We start from the raw sequence: 20,225 nt of genomic DNA, 5'->3' as shown, positions 1-20,225 counted from the left end.
GAAAGCATTATGGAGGTTTCTCAAAAAACTCAAAATAGAAATACCATTTGACCCAGGAATTCCACTCTTAGGAATTTACCCTAAGAATGCAGCAGCCCACTTTAAGAAAGACATATTCCCTCCTATGTTTATCACAGCACTATTTACAATAGCCAAGAAATGAAAGCAACCTAAGTGTCCATCAGTAGATGAATGGATAAAGAAGATGTGGTACATATGTACATTGGAATATTATTCAGTCATAAAATGGTATTTTATTCTTTTTGATGCAATTGTGAATGGAATTGTTTTCCTGATTTCTCTTTCTGCTAGTTCATTGTTAGTGTATAAGAATGCAACAGATTTCTGTGTATTAATTTTGTATCCCACAACTTTGCTGAATTCAAATCCTATCCTAGAGGGTATTATGCTCAGTGAAATAAGCCAGGTGGAGAAAGACAAGTATCAAATGATTTCACTCATCTGTGGAGTATAAGAACAAAGAAAAAAACTGAAGGAACGAAACAGCAGCAGACTCACAGAACCCAAGAATGGACCAACAGTTACCAAAGGGAAAGGGACTGGGGAGGATGAGTAGGAAGGGAGGGACAAGGGTGAGAAAGGGGCATTATAATTAGCACACATAATGTAGGGGGTTGGGGACATAGAGAAGGCAGTATATACAGAGAAACAAGTAATGAGTCTATAGCATCTTAGTATGCTGATGGACAGTGACTGTAATGGGGTATGTGGGGGGGGACTTGATAATAGGGGGAGTCTAGTAACCCTAATGTTGTTCATGTAATTGTACATTAACAATATCAAAATAAAAAAATAAAAAATAAAATGTTATTATGTGTTTTAAACTAGCAATTTGTCATTTCCTTGCATAGCATGAAAGATTATAAAGTATGTCCATAAATACTTTCCTGATCTACCTGAACTCCTTATGGATGGGGTAACCAGGTCTTTCTTTCTTGGATTTTGATTGGAAACAACTTAATGAATAAATTGCATCTAATGTCTTGTGGTTAAGCCATTTTATATGATTTTTTAAATTATAAAAGTATGTGTATTATTCTAAGTTGGAAAACACAGGAAATAATGACATCTGTAACCTTACAATGTGGACACTACTAATAATTTTGTACTTTATTGAGTTCACACTGCACCATCTTATAAACTTTTTTCACATCATATGATACACATTTTTATATCATTTAAGACTTCATAACCATTTTGACATACATGCAGTGATCTGTTATACTGTATTAACAATGTACTTCAGTGACTGTTGGATATTCACATTTTCTACATGTTGATATTCTAAAGAATACAGAAAATTTAAGTTCATGGATATACATTTTTAATTTCAGATGAGTGAATTAGGGACAAAAGTTGGACTCCTGTAGACTTCTACTGAACTATATATCCCTTTACCCTTTTTCTGAAAGTTGCCTTGTCATTTCATTCACACACTTGAGGGGGGCAAGTATCAATTTGTATCATATGAACTTGCCCTCTGTCACTGTAAACTTCAATATTTAATTGAGAAATTTTAATTGGGACTAAAAGAAAGACCTTAATCTGCTCTGGGTAGTTCCACTACATAAATTTAAAGAGCTCATGGTGGTGTGTTCCAACATATCAACTGACTATACAGAAGAAACATCACTGGTGCCAGAGGGAAAAATAAAACAGATTATGGAGAAAAACAGTGTTAAAGAGAAAAATCACAGGCCTGTGATGGAATCATTTAGTTAGGTGGCAGTAAACCAGTATCTAACACCTAAGCTAACTGGCAGTTTCTGCCCCTCAGGAATGTAACTTTTAATCAACCAAACTGAAATTTCCTGGCAGATTTAATCCCCCCAGGGAAACCCTTCCCCCTTAGCAGGACAACCTTGCCTAAACAACACATTCCTTGCTACAAAATTATTTCTTCTTTTTTTTGATGACCTCTCTGTGCATTTAAAGACCATTCTTTTCTCTAACTTGATGTACTCCTGCCACTTGATAGAGGCGATGCTGCCTGACTCATTCATGGTTTAATAATGACAATTAGATCTTCACATTTACTTGGCTTGATTTGTTTTTCTTTTTTTTAACAGCAGGATCAAAGAGCAGAGAAAAACTCTGACATAGATTCTCACAAAGAATCCTTCCTGAGGCATATTAACTTTCCTGATCTTGGCTTTTTAGAGGATAACTTAGGAACCATTAATATTTTACAACACCCCTTCTCCCCTCCAACCTTTATTTATTTATTTATTTATTTATTGCTCAGTTGTTCAGGTTGGGTTTCTATAACTTCAAAAGCTTATTATAAGGTCAAATAAACATTTTACCTAAACTGAAACATTTCCCATAATTTCATACCTTGTATGGTTTCAACTTAGGCCACAAATCATACTGCACATAATTTGGCAAATAGATAAAATAACAGCCATTTTTCTTCCTAAAGGTGGGTGTAGGCTGTCAGGCTCGGGCAGCTTGTGTCCCGCTCTGCTCACTTACCTTACTGACACAGAGCAGCAACGAGGCACACAGCTCCTTAAGCTTCTGCAGATTCTCCTCCTTCAGCTTCTCTTGAGTTTGGGTTAAGTGCATGTGTGACTGTTTGGTAAAGTTTGCCAACTTCTCCTTCAGGTCACCAGTATCATCATTAGTGGTGGTGAGAGAAAGACACAAGTTCCAGTTTGTATTCAAGGGTCCCAGTTTTGTCCTGTTTCTCCTCCACTTCCCAGTCACCTAGGAGCCCAACCAATTTACAGCAACTTCAGGTGCAACATCAGATGCAGAGGCAGCTCCTACAATCCCATCCAATCCCTATAATAAATCCCTCATTCCATATCAACATAGTGATTCTGCTTCTCTGCCCAAACACTGATCGGTACGGACTATTGTATAGAAGATGATCACTAATACAATAAAAAACCTAAACAATGTGGCTTTGGGCCCAGCAGTGAAGGAAGCTGTAAGGGCCCTGTGAAGACTATTATCAGAGGCCTGATGAGACTGAAGGAAGCTGACAGTGAGTGTTCTAAGGAGAGGACAGCCCCAGCTGTTCAAGTCTTCCAGCTGAGAACCCTGACACTGCAGAGTAGAGCCAAACCATACCCTCTGTGCCCTATATGAATTCCTGATCCACAAGGTGTTTTAGTCGCTCAGCTAGGAGTAGTTTGTGAGAATAAGAGATGATTCATAAACAAATTGGTGCTGGAAGTGGATCACTCAGAGTGACTTTTGTGTTCCTGCTTTGGAGTTCTATACTATGCTTCTAGAAACCTGTAAGCTTGTAGAAAAATTCCCCTTTTTCACTTAGGTTAGTCCAAACTGAGTTTCTCTAACTAGCTATCAAAAATAGTCCTAACCAATCATGCAATCAATAGAAATAAACATTTAAAAAATTCTCCATGCATACTGCTTTCAAAATTACCTTATATGTCCTTAATATCTTAAAGCAATGTGGAATGAAGATATAACCCCTACTTGAAAAGCCATGATCCACTTTCATTTGACATTCATGCATAAACTTAAAACAGCCTTTTGTTCAAAGATTTATACATTCATTCAATCATCTAGGAAATACTTATTGAGCTCTTTGAATGTGCAAGGCAGTGGTTTCAGCAAAGAGAAGGATACAACGAATTACATAATTTCTGAGTATTTAATCACACAGTAGCAGCAAGGAGACATATAAACACAAACTAACACATTTCCTTGATTCTATAGTGCACTTATTTTTCACATTTAAAACGTTTTAAAATCAGGGCATACCATATAATTGACGGGTGTATTTAATGTGGGAGTGTTTCTTTTTTCCCCTTGAAAAGCTGCTTTTAAATCAACAGTGTGCTCCTAATCATTCATGATGTTTTTTGAAGTGAGGAAATGCAAAATAGCACAAGCTAGTATATAATAAATACCATGAGTGATACCAGGAGATTTAACATTTCCAGTAGCTGAGATAATATGAAAAGATGTCAAAGCATTTCAAATAGGTCCAGAAGAGGAGAGGTCATGACATTTAACAAGGATATCCTATAAATATATAATATTATCTTTCTTAAAGATGAATGCTAAGTGGTAAGGATTATCTTAATTTTCCTGATCATACAACTGAGGTTCAGATTAGAGAGGAGAAAAGTAACATCTTTGAGTTTTTACATTTGATGTGTCTAAATTGAGATGTATACTCCCTTCATAAAATAACAGAATTCACATTGTGCTATGTAATTGCCACATATGCTATGTAACATGTACTACATATCATCTTCTAAATACTTCACATACAACAAGACTCTACAGTACTAACAGCATCCCCACTTTAGAGATGGGGAAACTGAGACCTGCAGAAATAAAGTAATTCTCCCAAGGTCACATAACTAAAAAGTGATAGAGCTGGATGGGTTAAGAACCCCAGCAGTCTGCTAAGAGTCCGTATTATTAACACTATGCCAAGAGCCTCTCAGAACAACAAAAAACACTTTTCTCCCAAACTTCTGACTACCTGATTAAGAACTGCAATTCCCCTAACTCTTGATTTCCCTTACCCAATTGTATAGCTGACAGATTTTTGATACATATAATTTATTGTCCGTTTCTATCATCTCCAGGTAATCTCCTTAAAGGCAGAGATTTTTATCTATTTTGTTCACTGATAGATAAATCTTAGCCTGGAATTGTGCCTAGCACAAGGCAAGAGCTCAATAGGTATTTGTGGAATGAATAAATGAATGAATTTTTAAACAGGAGATGAGAGAATGTATCCCACAAGTGGAAAGTAATTGTGAAGGAACAGACGCAGGGCAAAGGGAGTTGCGTTCTGAAACACTGATTAGTGCATTCTGCCTGAGGCATCAAGCAGGAGCAGAAGCAATCAGTGAGCAAGTCTCCCAGAAAGGGAGGTTGAAGCTACCCAGGCTCATATGCACAAGACTTTGCTCCCTCACATTCTGTTTGTAGTTTGTTCAGCAACAGACACTGGGAAGGAGGGCAGAAAGACATCAAAGTAGCTATATTGTTCATATTTTTTCTCCCTTTGGCAGCTATTTGCTTTATTTCCTGCTGACACTACAATTTCAGCTATTTAATGATACAATTGTTTCTGAAAACAACACAGAAACAGACACCTTCAGCCATATAATTGGCTACCCTGACAAAATGGAATCTGCTGTTTTCTAATTTCATTTTTGAGGGTTGTGGGGATATAGAGACCTGGAGAGAGATAACATCTATATCCATTTTTTAAAAAAAGGTAAAATCTTAGGGAGGGATATTAAATTCAGCCTGTCTAATTAAGGTCTTAACACTTCCAATGCACACACTAGAATACCCTTGAGTATCACTCAAAACCAGCAAAAACTCTGCTACAATTGTCTGTCTTCCAATTCAGCCTGCCATTAGGTCAATGGAATTTTACTTGCCATAGGAATTCTATATTCTTTATTTCGAGTTTACTGTGGTTTGATATTCCTAATAAATCATAGAAAGAAGCCTAACTCTGTTATAAATGTCTGATCACTTCTCGTGCAGTTTTAGGTTTGCTCTATGCAAGTCTCTGGGATGGCTGTGTGTCTCATATTAGCTTGATACGATTTCAAATCCACATTTTTTCTGACAAAGATAAAAAAAGAGTTGTTTTTAAAAGTAAAGTTGTTTTGATATAAGAATGAAGTAAGTTGTATCAGGATGTCATTCCTTTCATCTCTTCTCACCCATAATAACTCAGTAGCTCAGCTGCTCATGGGCCCCACTGGGGGCTTATCAATAAAAACATATGAAGAAGTGACTATGGCAAGAGGATATTTGGACTGAGAGTGTTTGGTCTTGGCAAGGCTAGACTAGGCTGATCTAAATAGCTCTCCAAGGATCTTGGAGCGTTAGCTCCCGCTCTGGTAGAGTAACTCTTACAGGCCATGGCAAAGCCATATAGTGGCCCAAGAAGATTATCCTTCCAGTCAACACTGATGCTGTCTCTCCCTGGCAGCATGCTCCAGTAACAGGGGACTCAATTTTACTTTGGTGCTAGCAACTATAAGTCAGTTTTTGGTTGGCTAAGTCATCTCAGATAAAGGTACACCTCAACTAAACTTGAATTTTATTCCTTTTACCTCCCCTTGCCTGAAAAAAAAATTTGATTATTACTGATTTGGAGTATATTATTTTTTTATTGGCTTACTAAGAGATATTATCTTGTATAATTTCTGCAGTGAACTTGTGTTAAATAAACTACTGGCAAGACAGCCTCAGTCTCTGAGCATTAATTTGCCCCAAAACAAAACACGGTGTAATCCACTTCTGCATCTGCACTTGACTGAGACTTCCTACCTTTTCTACACTTGAACTAATATATTAAAAACAGTGACATTTATATATTGTTACTAAAAAAAAATTCCCTCCTTCTACCAAATGTTACAGAAACCATAACAAATTGGAACCAACTCTTACTTGTTTTCATTGTTAACACATAAAATGAAATACTGGGTTTCTAAACAGGCAAGTTTACATGGTGACAAACATAGTACAAGAAATACTGTGTTTTTAATAACCAGGTGCTAAAGCTAAGTATTGTACACTAAAGTGGGTGTAAACTTAAGACTGGAGATGGTCTGAAAGTAATTCATCGATTTAGTTGACAAAGACTAGAAGAGATTTTAAGAATATAGGCCAATATACCCATACAGTTGACTCTTAAACAACACAGGTCCAGGTCCGTTTATATGCAGATTTTTTTCAAGAAATACATTGAAACATTTTTGGAGATTTGCAACAATTTGAAAGAACTTTTTTTTTCTCTAGCTTACTGTATTGTAAGAATACAGTATGAAATGCATACAAAGAATGTGTTAATTGACCTTATGTTATTGGTGAGACTTCTGGTCAACAGTAGGCTAACAGTTGTTAAGTTTTTGAGGAGTCAAAAATTATATTCAGATTTCTTACTGTGTGTGGGTGGAGGGAGGAGGAAGGGAGGGGTCAGTACCCCTAACTCCCATGTTGTTCAAGGGTTAACTGTACCTTAAATCATATTTTAAAAGATAACCCTCCTCTCTGTGAAGAAAATGCTTTCAAACTTCTTTTTTAAGGACTTATCTAGTATTGCTTCTCTTTCTTCCAGGAACCTGGAACTTCTTTAAGCTACTGTCACAAAAGCTTTTGTTTCAGTGTTCCTTCTCTTTCCAAAACTCTCACTTAATATACCTAGTTTTATTCCTGCTTTAAAGTCTCACTTAAAATTATCAGAGTTTAGAATTTTGTAGGTCTCAAAAGCCAAGACTGATTCCCAGAGTCTGGACAGAAGGAGGTTAATAAGTAGTCATAGAAAGGAAACAAAAGGCAAAAGAGTTTGAGGAAACACTGATCTTATGTGGCTCCCCAAGTTGTAAAAGGGGGAAAATAACAGAGGATCATTCATGGGAGGTATGCATAGGCGAGGAACTGGGACCCAAAACTGGGCCTGTGTGCCATTGGCCAGAATTCAGTCACAAGTAAGAACTTAACAAAGAGAAGAACTGGTGTCAGTGGGCATGGTTGCTCCAACATTTAAGCAAATTAGATTCAGACAATCCTTACATCATCCATCTTTTATGATAGGAGATTTAAAATAAAACTAAACAAAAACAGAAACAATGAAAGAAAGAATTTGTTTCATTAGGGACCAAAAATGAGTCAGCAAATAACTACAGGACGGTTGTTGATAAGACTATTTCAAAAACAAGACGTTAAGGCAACATGGTGGGAGGGGAGAAGAGTCCCAGTGATGAAATCAGTAAAGTAATATTAGAACCAGACTGAAAAGAAGACCTGGAGCTTTGGGTTTTAGAGATAGAGATGAAGGCCATTCTCTACAGACACAGAGATGGAATGTTTCCTGATGTGCAATGAAAAAACAACACACTTAGTGGCCCATTTTGAGTTTATTTAATGTAGAATAAAGTATTGTATTAAGAATTATTTTTAAATTACTTTAATAAATGCCATTTACAAAACAGAATTCCCCCTCAATATCATATTTTATATGTATGTATTTTATTGTAATTTTCAAATAAAATTTTAAAGCAAAGATTCTGAAGTTAGGATAAGAAAGATATAGATACATAGAGTTGTAGATTTACAGATACAAATATACTACCAACACAGCATGATTTTTTCTGATTACCATATTGCAAGTGGATTTAGATATAGTTGCATAGAATCATATCAATCAACTTACTGTGTATTTCAGTAGGAAATTTATGTGGAAAATACTGGGCAGGGTGTAATTGAATATGTATTAGGCAAGTTAATAGCTTGTTTAAAGTATAGAAGCTGTGTGCTTGCAAAGTTAAATATAAAACAAGATTTTGTATATGGACTCATGCTTTTCTACTTTCTCATTATAATTTGGGAAGTTCAAAAAACCAAAAATTTTAGATGTATTAAAATAACACTAAGCCAGTACACTTTTTAACAATACTCAAAAGAAAGATTTATTATGCTTATGTGTCAGGAATTTTATATACATTAACTATTTAATATCTAGAACAATTCTGTGAGGTTGATGTTTTTATAGAGGAAGAAACTGAGGCACAGAAACATTCAAAAACTTCTCCAAGGTCATACACATGACAAGAGGTGGAACTCACTCTTTTACACATGTTATATTTCCCCAGAATCTATAGTCATGATCTTTGTGCCAAACTACCTCCCATAATATAACAGTGTATTTTATAGTAACATAGGTTTTCAAAAATTCTTTTTCTTTAAAATTTTCACAGTACTATAAAATTTACTTATTCTCTTAGGAAACAAGGCAAATATTTTCCTTCATTTCTCTATACCAGATATTAAAGAGTCATGAAGTAAGTTTCATCTCTATTATATGAATCTCATTCTATATTTAGCCCAAAGACCAATTCAGAATATATAAAAAGAGAACTATAAATGGAATACCACTGACTGGGTCTTGCTAACAATGTCGTATTTATAATCAGGAAGCAATGCTGAGACACCATATTCATCTCCAGTTCTCAGCACAATTGGCTACCAGGAGTCACGTAGCATTAAGTGTTACAGATCAGTCACTGTACAAACTCACCTTTTTGGCTAGTGACGACATTCAAGCAAGCAGAGAACTGATTCTTGAGCAGTTGCCTGAAATCTAATGTTAGATTTCTATTCACGTCAATGTAACCTTTAACTAACAGGCTGGCATACTTTCACAAATAAACAAATGAAACCAACAAAAGAACTATCCGTTACAAGCCCATAATGCACATATTCACTCAACAAATGTTTTTCCATGTTGCAGACATAGTGCTGTGGATATTCGGTGCTCACACTAAACCCTCACAAGGCTGACGTATTCTGACTTTTATTACTTCTCTGGATAAAGGTAAAGTGCTACTTACCTTCCCCACCCAAAGCTGTAATTCACTTTTTTATTACAAATACCTGGCCAAACAAAATGTCAAATCATACATAGAATTTACTTGAATAACTCCTACATCAAAGTGCTACTTTTTTAGAAGTACAGAAATGTTAATATACATCAGTCTAGCAAAAATATCTCTAATGACAAAGGTATTGCCTTTGAAACAGATAGTGCATGTGTGGGTAAAATTGTAATATTTCCAGAATATCTTGCCTGGCTTTAGTGCATCTGCATATCAATAGGCATTCCTCAGGGGTGGAGGAAAGTTCATTTCCGTATCAGTGGGTATGAATTACCTGGGCAACCAAGGGCTTATCATAACCTGAGAGGTTAGATGGGTACTGGTTTTGCTTCTGCTGGATCAAGAAAGAGAGATGGCCCCGGACTGCAGTTTGTAAGCAATAAATGGATTTTAAACTTTGTTTTTTCCTTTGACTGATTTCCGTTTAACAGGTATTTTGTCCTGGGATTTCCTCTCCCCAGAGCTACAGCATATTTGGAGTAGGAAAAAAAAATACCTTTTTTTCTCTAAGAAAGCAAAGGATAGATTCAATATAGAAAGGATAAAGTTAGCAGATACATTGCTTATAAAGCAAATGAATATAAATTCAATGAAGTACATTTTTGAAGGAGGCCCTGGGGTAAAAAACGTAATGCAAGACAGAAGAAAAAAAAATGTTTTTAAGAAAATTTTCATGGGAGTGAATTCAACAGAGCAAGATGAAAGCAAATTGTCCACAGTATAGTTGCCATTACTGGAGACATCATAGTTGGGAAGCAGCAGAATATTGGGGTGGTATTATTCAGCTTCGTTAATGGATGCATATAATTCCTGGAAGAAGAAGGGTTCTAAAATCAGGAGACTGCTGAGGGTTTAAAACTGAATCATCATTAAGAGCAGGAATTGTCCTGTAATGTTCATCTAACATGAGTGCAGAGAGCTTTCAGGGTTCTTTCTTCCCTAGTTTGGTATTAAAACCAAGCATTTGACCTTTAAAAAGCTAGGATTCTCAATTTTCATAAAAGCTTTTTATTGTTGTTGCTCCTTTGTTATTTCAGCAAAATGCTTTAGGTAACAGAGCTACTTCCAATTTGTCTATGCCCCTTGTAAGAAAAACAAATATCCCATACTTTTCCCTTCTTCCATCTGAAGCGCAAACTTGTAAAGCTCAAGGAAAGCATTTGTGTATAAAGACTTCTTTAGGATGACATAAGGTTATAGGATAATAGGAACCTATCATGACTATGTATCCTCTCCCTTACATGACAGGAATTTTCAAGGTAGATAAACAGATTGTAAAGGCCTTTATTTATTTATTCATTCAACAAATGTTATCAAGGGGCAATTAAGAGGAAAATGGATATCAGATCTCTGGAAATTTAAGTTTATTTCTTTGAGGCAAGATTGAGCTAAGGCAAGGTATTAAGATAAGTAACATTTCCTTCCGAAAGTTACTATGGAAATCTGAGCATTCACATCTACTGGGGAGAGGAGATGTCTTATCATCTTTAACAGATAAAATGAAGTAGGGAAGTTTACCCTCATTATTTTTTCATACCCACTACTTGGTGTGCTCACTTCCAATTTTACATGTATACACCCCATCCATCATAATGCTTTAATAATGTTTCCAAGGCACAACTGTGATTACAGTAATGTGCTGATTAGGACAACAAACAAATTAACAAACAAAAATAACAAAAGATCAACATGTTCAATGACTACTTATTGTTTATATAACAAATATTTTTAAACCAGGCTTCAGAGACTTCCACCAAGGAACCCAGAACAACCTTTTGAAACAATGTCTCACTCTTCCTTATAATATTTTATGATTTAGCCTATTCTATTGCCAAAATACACCTACTCATTATCAACCTCCATGCTTCTCATACACTCCTCTTGAAATAAAATTATTTTATCCGACCCACACATCTATAGTCCATCCAGCTCAAAATGACATTTACTTTTTTCAACTATTCTTTCACTTTCTAATAGCCAAAATTAAACACACCTCTTCAAAATCTTCATTCTACTTTATTTTGACTAGTTATCAATCTCTACCTGTAATGTCATTAAGAATACATGTTGCCAATATTTTTCCACTTATTTACAGATGACCATTATATCTAATGTTTTCATAGTAACAAGTTTTTGAAGATTGCTAGTTGGGAGTTAATAACAAGAGCATATCAGTCTTATAGTGTCAACCCAAGTTTATCTTCTGCTATTTAGTTTTCTCTTAGCACCTGAACTATTCACTATATCATATAACTGATTATATCACACTAGTTTGGAATATGTACTATTTGTATTGATATCTGCCTCTAAATATAGAATTACATAATACAAAAAGTGGGTACCTTTAAAGTCAGAGAGATTTAGATTTGGAACTAACTCTGACATATAATAGCTCTATGTACTTGGGTAAACTGTTAGGAAGGAAAATAGACATAAGCGGGATGGAAAGAGAGTAAGGTCAGTAAAGCCCACTAGAGAGGACTCAGTTACCAGTTAAAACTAGAAAGCAAGAAAAGGCTCAGAGTTACTGAGTTATTCAGTTAAAGCTCAAAAGGTTAAGAGCAACTTGGCCTTGAATATGTGAATATTCCCCAGATAAATAAAAGTATCTGAGCACAGCCCATGTCTTCATTGTGTCAATTAGATCATGCGGTCATAAGATTTACTCTAGCTTGCTAAAAGGCCCACCTATAAACAGCATAACAAAGACAGAAAGATTCCATCTTAAAGCTAAAATTACATTTTAAAATCCAAGAAGTTAAGAAGTAACTTAACATACTCTGTAGCAAACAGACAATAACTCAGCCCACCTTGGAGGAAGAGCAGACAGTCTTAACTGATAATGCTCCCAAACCAGGAAGCTGCTATCCTGGGAGGGGACCAGAGCAGTAAATTTCTTATGTTAATTTTACAGAACTACCTGGAAAACTGAGAAGAGACTTCAGGTCTCATCAAAGATAAACATATTGAGACCACTTAACAAGTCCACACCCCTAGCCCTTTGCCACATAACTGAAAAATCCTTAAAAGAGGGAACCCCCAACTTTCAGTGCCCACCTCCCTCTGAGGTCACCCACACTTTCTAAGCGCATAGACTTTCTCTCCAACCTTTCAGGGCACACCTCTCTCTGAGGTAGCCCGAGTTTTGTAAATGCGTAACTTTGACTTTTTCCCAATCTTTCAGCGTGCTTCTCTCTCTGAAGTAGCCCACGTTCCTTTTTCTCTGAGTGTGCACTTTCTCTCTTTAAATAAAACTTCAACGTTTCAAGGTGCCTCTCCTCCCTGAGGTTGCCTGCACTTTTTCTCTCTTTAACTTTACATAAAACTTTTACTTTACTTCACTACTGTGTCTCTGTCCTTTAATTCTTTGTTGCAGTGGGGACAAGAACCGAGGAAAACACGCAAAGCCCCCCTAACAAAACTATTAATCATTTAGAGGCTTAGTTTATAATTGACCTTTGAACGACATGAGTTTGATTGACCCAGGTTCACTCCCACCAAGATTTTTTCAATAAGTATTTTGGATATTTTTGGAGTTTGTGACAATTTGAAAGAACACTTTCCTTTCTCTATCTTACTCTCTTGTAAGAATACAGTATACAATGCATATAATATCCAAAATATGTGTTAATCAACTGCTTATATAATTGGTAAGACTTCTGGTCAACAGTAATTAAATTAGTAATTAAATCTGGGGATAGTCAAAGTAAGTTATACGTGGATTTTTTACTGTGTTAGGGGTGGCACTCCTAACCGTGTTGTTCAAGGGTCAACTGTGTCTCTAAAACAGGGATAAAACCATCTCTCTTAGAATATTTTTGTTAATATTAAATGGTTTAATTCATCATAAACAACTAGGACATGAAATATCTTCAAAATGAATGCCAACTTTTTTCTTTTGCTACACCATCCCATAAACTACACTGTCTTCTTAAAAAGAACATCCTGTAACTCAGTTTCTAAGTGTCTTCCAAACTGTATAGCAGAACTAAACACAGGTGACATGCAATCAGCGCCACTGACCATATGTGGTCTAAATAAGGACAGAAATAGAGTTTTGTACAGTTTTCAACATTGTGTCTGAATGAGAAATCATTACTATACAATGGATAGAACTCCAGTTACACAGTCTTACATCTGATTCTGCAGATACTACTTACTAGCAGTGTGACTGAGAGACACGTCCTTTACTCCTTTGATTCTCCATTTTTTCACCTGCAAAAATGAGGACACTGGACTAGATCCACAATTTTTAATTCAATTAATATTTTGAATTTACTGATCTATTTATTCCATGAACAAAACTTTATGGAAGAGAAAGAATTGAAAGCATTTATGCAGAAACACTATGGATGACACAAAAAGGGAGTTTAGGGCCTCCACTGTTAGGTCTCTTATTGTAGGCCAGACCAATTCTGGTTTAAATCTAGTCAGGGATTTACAGAGGATTCCTGAAGAATTGAAAAAGCTACTCAGTCATTCAGAAAGTATCTATAAGAAATGGCAAACTTTAGTCATTCATCCACTGAGGGATATTTAGGTTGTTTCCACATCCTTGCAACTCTGAATTTTGCTGATATGAACATGGGAGGACAGCTATCTCTCCAAGATACTGATTTCATATATATTGCATATACATCCAGAAGTGGGATTGGTGTATCGTAAGGTCAGCTCCTTTGTGATTTTTTGAGGAAACTCCATGCAGTTTTCCATAATGGCTGCACCAATTTACATTTTCATATGTTCAGACAGAGGAATGGCTAAAGAACACACACACACACACACACACACACTCACACACACACAGGAAAATTAGCCTTAAAAAAGAAGGAAATCCTATCACTTGTGACAACACAGGTGAACCTGGGGACATTACGCAAAGTAAAATAAGCCAGATGCAGAAAGGCAAAACTGCACTGTTCTCAATTATATGTGGAATCCAAAAATGTCAGATTCACAGAAACAGAGAATAGAATGGTAGATATCAGACGGTAGTGGAACTGGAACAGGGAACTGTTGGTCAAGTGACACGTAGTTTCACTATGTAACATAAATAAGTTCTGGAGATCTAATATACAACAATGTGACAATAGTTAACTATATTAGAGACTTGACATTGGCTAGAAGGGCATATCTTAAGTGTTCTCATCACACACAAAAATGGTAACTATGTGAAGTGGATGATGTTAATTAGCTTGTGTTGAATATCTCAGAATGTCCACATATGAAATCATCAAGTGGTATACCATAAATACATGCAATTTTTAATTGCCAAAAATTAAATGAAGTCAGGTAGCCTTTTTAATTTGAGTGGGGAAAAAATGAAATGCCAAATTTTAAGTCATTTTTATATTCACTGATTATTTCCTAGAGATTCTTTGAAGCCTCAAAAATTATCTTACCAAAAATGTTGAGTACATTACCTAATTAGCTGAAAATTTCAAAGTGAAATTCCATGACTCTAGTGCTTAAATAAAGAAAAAGATATTTTGGCTTATAAAAGCTAACACAGCTAACAAATGAGAGTGATCAGATATTGATGTTTGTATTTTAAAGACCATTTTGGGCACAAAGTTCATGTGGATGAGCTTTCCTCACACTATCAATATTACTTAGTGCCAAGATGATCACAATACCATAGATGGTCAGTGTGCAAAAATCATGTAAGAAATCATGCAAGAAATTAAACGTGTGCTTTGGAGTCAGATAGAACGTTTTAACATTTTAACACTACAGTTCTGGGAAATTTATTTAACATCTCTCTATGCTGTAGCTTATCTGTAAAATGCAAATAACAATATTGATCCTCCTTGTTTTCATCTGAGTGCTTTGCCATTAAGTAATTTTTGGTATACAAAAGCACTGGCTCATATTAAGTATCTAATAAATATCAGTTCCTTTTTCCTTTTCCTTTTATATAATACCATAATATAGTAAATGTTGCTCAGCATAGTGTGTGAAGCAATGTTAGCAACTCAACTTTTTAATGGTCTCTTTCACAGTGGTTTCTAACTTTCTAACCTTTTGAAGCTATTAAAATAAAGTCAAATAATGATACTGCTGTGGCATAAGTGTATGTTAGGATCAATAAATTGTGGTTGTTGGAATAAATTGCAATTAAAGGGGTAGTGCTTGATTGCTTGACAGTAGGTAGTCTTTCTGGCCCAAATAAACTCAAGTATCAGTCTGATTTACAAGCTAATTAGTATGGACTTCACATGCATTTCACTGGGAGAACATCAGGTCATATTGACTTCTGTCCACATCATGAGTGTGCCCTTGACTTTATTCTGTGTCATTTACACATGACAAGTCCTCTTTACTTGGTTACCTTGCTTATTCAGGAATACAGTCACTATTTTCATCAAGTAGAATATAGAAGAAATTCAACATGTTAATAAAAAAGCACTCAAATAGCTTTAAAAATTTCAGTATTGCTGCTGCTTTTTTCTCTTCCTATTTCTATGTATTTAAGATAAAAAAGTGTATGAATTTAGAAATGACAAAGGCATCAATATAATAGACAAGGATGATTATTACTAAATCTTTGTAGCCATAGAAAAATGCATGTAAGAAATTAATTTATAGGCTAGAAAATCACAGGATGGGTATTCCATGACAAATTATTTGAGTAATCTGTAAAAAATGAGTGCCAAATTTTTGTCTCCAAATAAACAAGTGTGCTTACCTAAAGTATAATTATGCTCATACTATAAGTATATAATTATAATCCAATGTGGTATTTTATATGGAATAAATCCTAACATAAGCCTATATAATTACCTAATAAATATGGAACATTCATAGACTAAAGCAAGGTCATTTAAAGAATTCTTTGTCTTGTGAATGAATTCCATTAATCCATATAATGTGTGTATGTTTTCCTCCACTATATATTTATTTACTGGTATATTTCCTGCTAGAGATTAAATAAATTTTTTGTTGAATAAACAAATGACAAAAAGTTCAATTCTTCAAAGACACCACAATATATATGGTATGACAGGAAATTACACATCTTTCCCATTTACATAGCCTTAACCCAGGTAAATGTCATATTTTTTTAAGCAGATAAAAATCAGATTCACATAAAATATGCCCTGATGCCATGTCTTCTATGTTATCCATGTTTAATTAGATATTTCTATTAGGTACTACTGTTACACTAAGTAAATCTCCCATCAGACTTACTATACTACAGTTATTTAATTTTTCTGTTTCTAAATCTTACTTTTCTTTTGCTACCTCTCCTATAAAAACCCTGTGAAGGCTAAAGGCAAAAAGGCTAATCTTTTTTGTACACTGATTAATTTCAATCATCTACCAGAGTTTCTGACTTCTAACAAGTACATAATAATTATTTGTTGGATAAAGAAACTAATCAAAAAATTAGTGTGAATGATATATGACTGTAATATATTTGATTTCAATCTGCACAAGAAAATATATTTTGATATTTTTGAGTGATCTTTTAAAAGCTTTAATGTATGACAATACAAAACTATATTAAATAAACGTAATTATACAAAAACTGTATAAAACCTTAGACTCAATGATAGCATTTCAAAGAATGAAATAGAATCCTAAGATCAAAATGCTGAAATAAATGTTTTAATGTAAAACTTGGTAGATCAAAAAAATAAGAAAAAACTAAATTAGAAGCAAAATCTATTCCCTAGATCTTAGTTAATGTCACCCAAAACAAGAACCTGAGCTACTTGGAGGCAGAATGGGTCCACTAACCTTATAATTCCTAGGATTAAAGATAATACCTAGTTTATTGTAAGGATTAAATTCACGTTTTAAGTGCATCGATCAATCAACTGATCTAGAATGACTAAGAATTGAAAAACAGTGTATAAAATACCTGGAAAACAAAATGAAGTTTGGAAATATATAAAAATGTATGTTATAGTAATTTAAATAACTGATAAATACGTCATAAACTACATAGGCTATAGTTGTATAAGGCTATGGTATTATTGTAAGCTGCAAGTTACAGACCTCCAAAAAAATAAAATACATCTGAATAAGAAGGTTTAAAGAAAACTCCCTTATGAGACATTATCCTTTTCTACTCTAAGTTCAATGTCAGAAATGATATTTGAGAATCTTTTTCCCAAATCTGTAGACTGATCTGGTGAGGAAGAGGGAGCATCTTGCTTTCCTATCCTTGAGTTACATTCACTGAAGTCAATAGTAAATACGATGCACAAGTATGGATCTGAAAGTAAGAAGTACTGTAATTCCACAGACTGTGTGTTCTTGCATAGGCCTTATTGCATCTGCTCAACTCTGACTGATCTTGGGTCTGTCCATCTATCTGGTTATCAATTTATTTGAAATCTTACAATAAAGTTATATATAGTTTTATGTACTGCATAACTGTGATGTTACTAAGATAAAGCAAATGCTTACTTATAATTGTCACATGACCAAAGCCAGTTTCCCTCTCCCCTTCTTACAACAGACACCCAATTTACCAGTCTCCATCCATTTCTGTTCTCATGAGCCACAGATACAACTTTCCCACCCAGGTGCTTTTTTTACTTCTCTTCCTTACTCCTTCCTGTCTTATACTCCATTGCCTGTCACCGGGGCTCGTCCAAACCAAAACTGACTTTCATGAGAACATTCTGTTTTTCTTCCAGGGTTTGTTTGTTTGTTCCTCTTGGATTACATTTTATGAGGCACCGTCTGAGCTAATTACATTATCTAATATAACCAATCAGACATGTCTATGATCTATTTTCTTAACATGAAATGTTGCTATCTGGATTTTTTAGAGCACTTTTTAATTTTAGGTAAAAGGAATGTCAGCAAATAGTGTTTGGGACTATAAAAGAAAACTATGATTCAAAACAGGGATGATGAACACATACTACAGGTACTCAAGCACTTCCCCAGGCATGGCACACATCACACTCAGTCAAAAGTCTTCCCTCTGAGCAAGACTATGGCCTCTGAATCTTCCTTAATAATATACTCCGGGTCAATTATATCAAAGAAGACATTTTGTTATCTCTGTACTAAAAATATACTTTTTTGGAATATGCTATTAAAAAAATTTAAAGTAGCATATGGCCTCCATTTGCATATAGCATGTGGTACATTATTTCATTTTAAAAGTCTATCTTTTTATAATAATAAGAGTGAGATGCAATTACTGAACATGGAAAAGCTTACGTATATACATGCATATATATTCACACAAACTGCATGTGTGTACACATACTCACACATATTTTCTAGCTCTTTTATTCCACTCCCTGGCATTAAATCTTTCCAGTTAACATTATGGTTTATGTTCCCATCAGTTACTTCTAAATAAATAAACTACTAAATAGTAATATGCATAATAATACATAAATACACAAATGCATATATATATAAACCTTTTTAATATATTACTGATTTGTTTTCATGTCCCTAAATATTTTTAGATTGTCATTTGAAAGGTTATTAATTAAAAAATTAGATTGTTTGAATACATGAAAAAGTATCAATGATCATTCTAATCTAGCACTATCTGTTGAATTTAGGCTTAATTTTTAAAAAATTCACTTAGAAATGATAAAACTAAATGAAAAAAAAAAAGAATTATCTGTGACAGACAGTAAAACTGCCCCGCTTCCCCAAAGAAGCCCATTCAAATCCCCAGAACCTGTAAATATGGTGCTACCTGGCAAAAGGAATTTAAGGATGCAGATGTAATTAAATTGTTAATTAGCGGACCTTGAGATGGTGGATGTTATCCAGGATCATACAGGTTGCCTAGTGTAATCCTAAGCGTCCTTATAAGTGAGAAAGAGAGGCAGGAGAGTAAGAATCTGAGTGACAGGATCTGACAAGGACTCTACCAGCCATTGTCATTTCGGGCTTTGAAGATGAAGGGGGGATTCGGAATGCAGGCGACTCCTAGAAACTGGAAAAGAAAAGAACTCCCAGAAAGAAATGCAGTTATTCTATGGACATTTGCGCACGTTTTTGTGGACATATGTTTTCTTTCTCACGAGTGTATACCTGGGAGCAAGACTGCTGCATCATATGGTGATTCTGTTCATTACTTAAAGATTGAACTGTTTTCTAAAATGGATACACCACTGATATGCCTATCAGCAGTGTATGAAGATTCTGATGCCTCAGCATCCTTGAGAATCCTTGCTGTTGTCTATCTTTTTCCATTACAGCCATCTTACTGGGTCTGTAGTGGTATTTCTTTGCAGTTTCAGTTTGCAATTCTTTAATGGCTAATGATGTAAACAAATTTTCATGTGCTTACTGACCATTTGCATATATTCTTTGGAAAAATATCTATTCAAATCCATTTCTAATATATTTTAATATGGTTATGAAGAACAATTATTTGCTCTTTAAGGGGATATTATTTTTATTTTTTAATAGACTTTATTTTTCTGAGCAGTTTTAGGTTAAAAGCAAAAGTAAACAGATTCCCCATCTAGTCCATACCACAACATATGCATAGTCTTCCCCATTATCAACATTCCCCAGAAAAACTAACCAAAATGGTACACTTACTACAATGATGAAACTACATTGATACATCATTTTCACTCAAAAGTCTATAGTTTACATTAGGACTCATTTATGATGTTGTACATTCAGTGAGTTTGGACAAATATATAATGTTGTATATCCATCATTATAACCCAATGAAGTGCTGTTCTGTTGCCTAAAAATCCTTTGTGCTCTGCCTAGCATCTCTCCCTGCCCCAAGGCTCTGGCAACCACTGATCTTTTGTATTGTCTAAATAGTTTTGCCTTTTACAGAATGCCCTATATTTA

The 20,225-nt window shown here is 34.8% G+C and overlaps 1 protein-coding gene across 1 annotated transcript in view; it reads right to left on the bottom strand.

Annotated features, from left to right (window-relative positions):
* PTPRD (protein tyrosine phosphatase receptor type D) overlaps window positions 1-20,225 on the bottom strand; it is a 2,165,650-nt gene that overhangs the window by 1,859,691 nt on the left and 285,734 nt on the right. The window lies entirely within an intron of this gene.

Source organism: Manis javanica, chromosome 2 (genome assembly GCF_040802235.1).
Source record: "Manis javanica isolate MJ-LG chromosome 2, MJ_LKY, whole genome shotgun sequence".
In the NCBI taxonomy this organism is placed as follows: domain Eukaryota; kingdom Metazoa; phylum Chordata; class Mammalia; order Pholidota; family Manidae; genus Manis; species Manis javanica.
The sequence above is the reverse complement of the archived record's forward strand: the minus strand, read 5'-3'. Positions and strand labels throughout refer to the sequence as shown.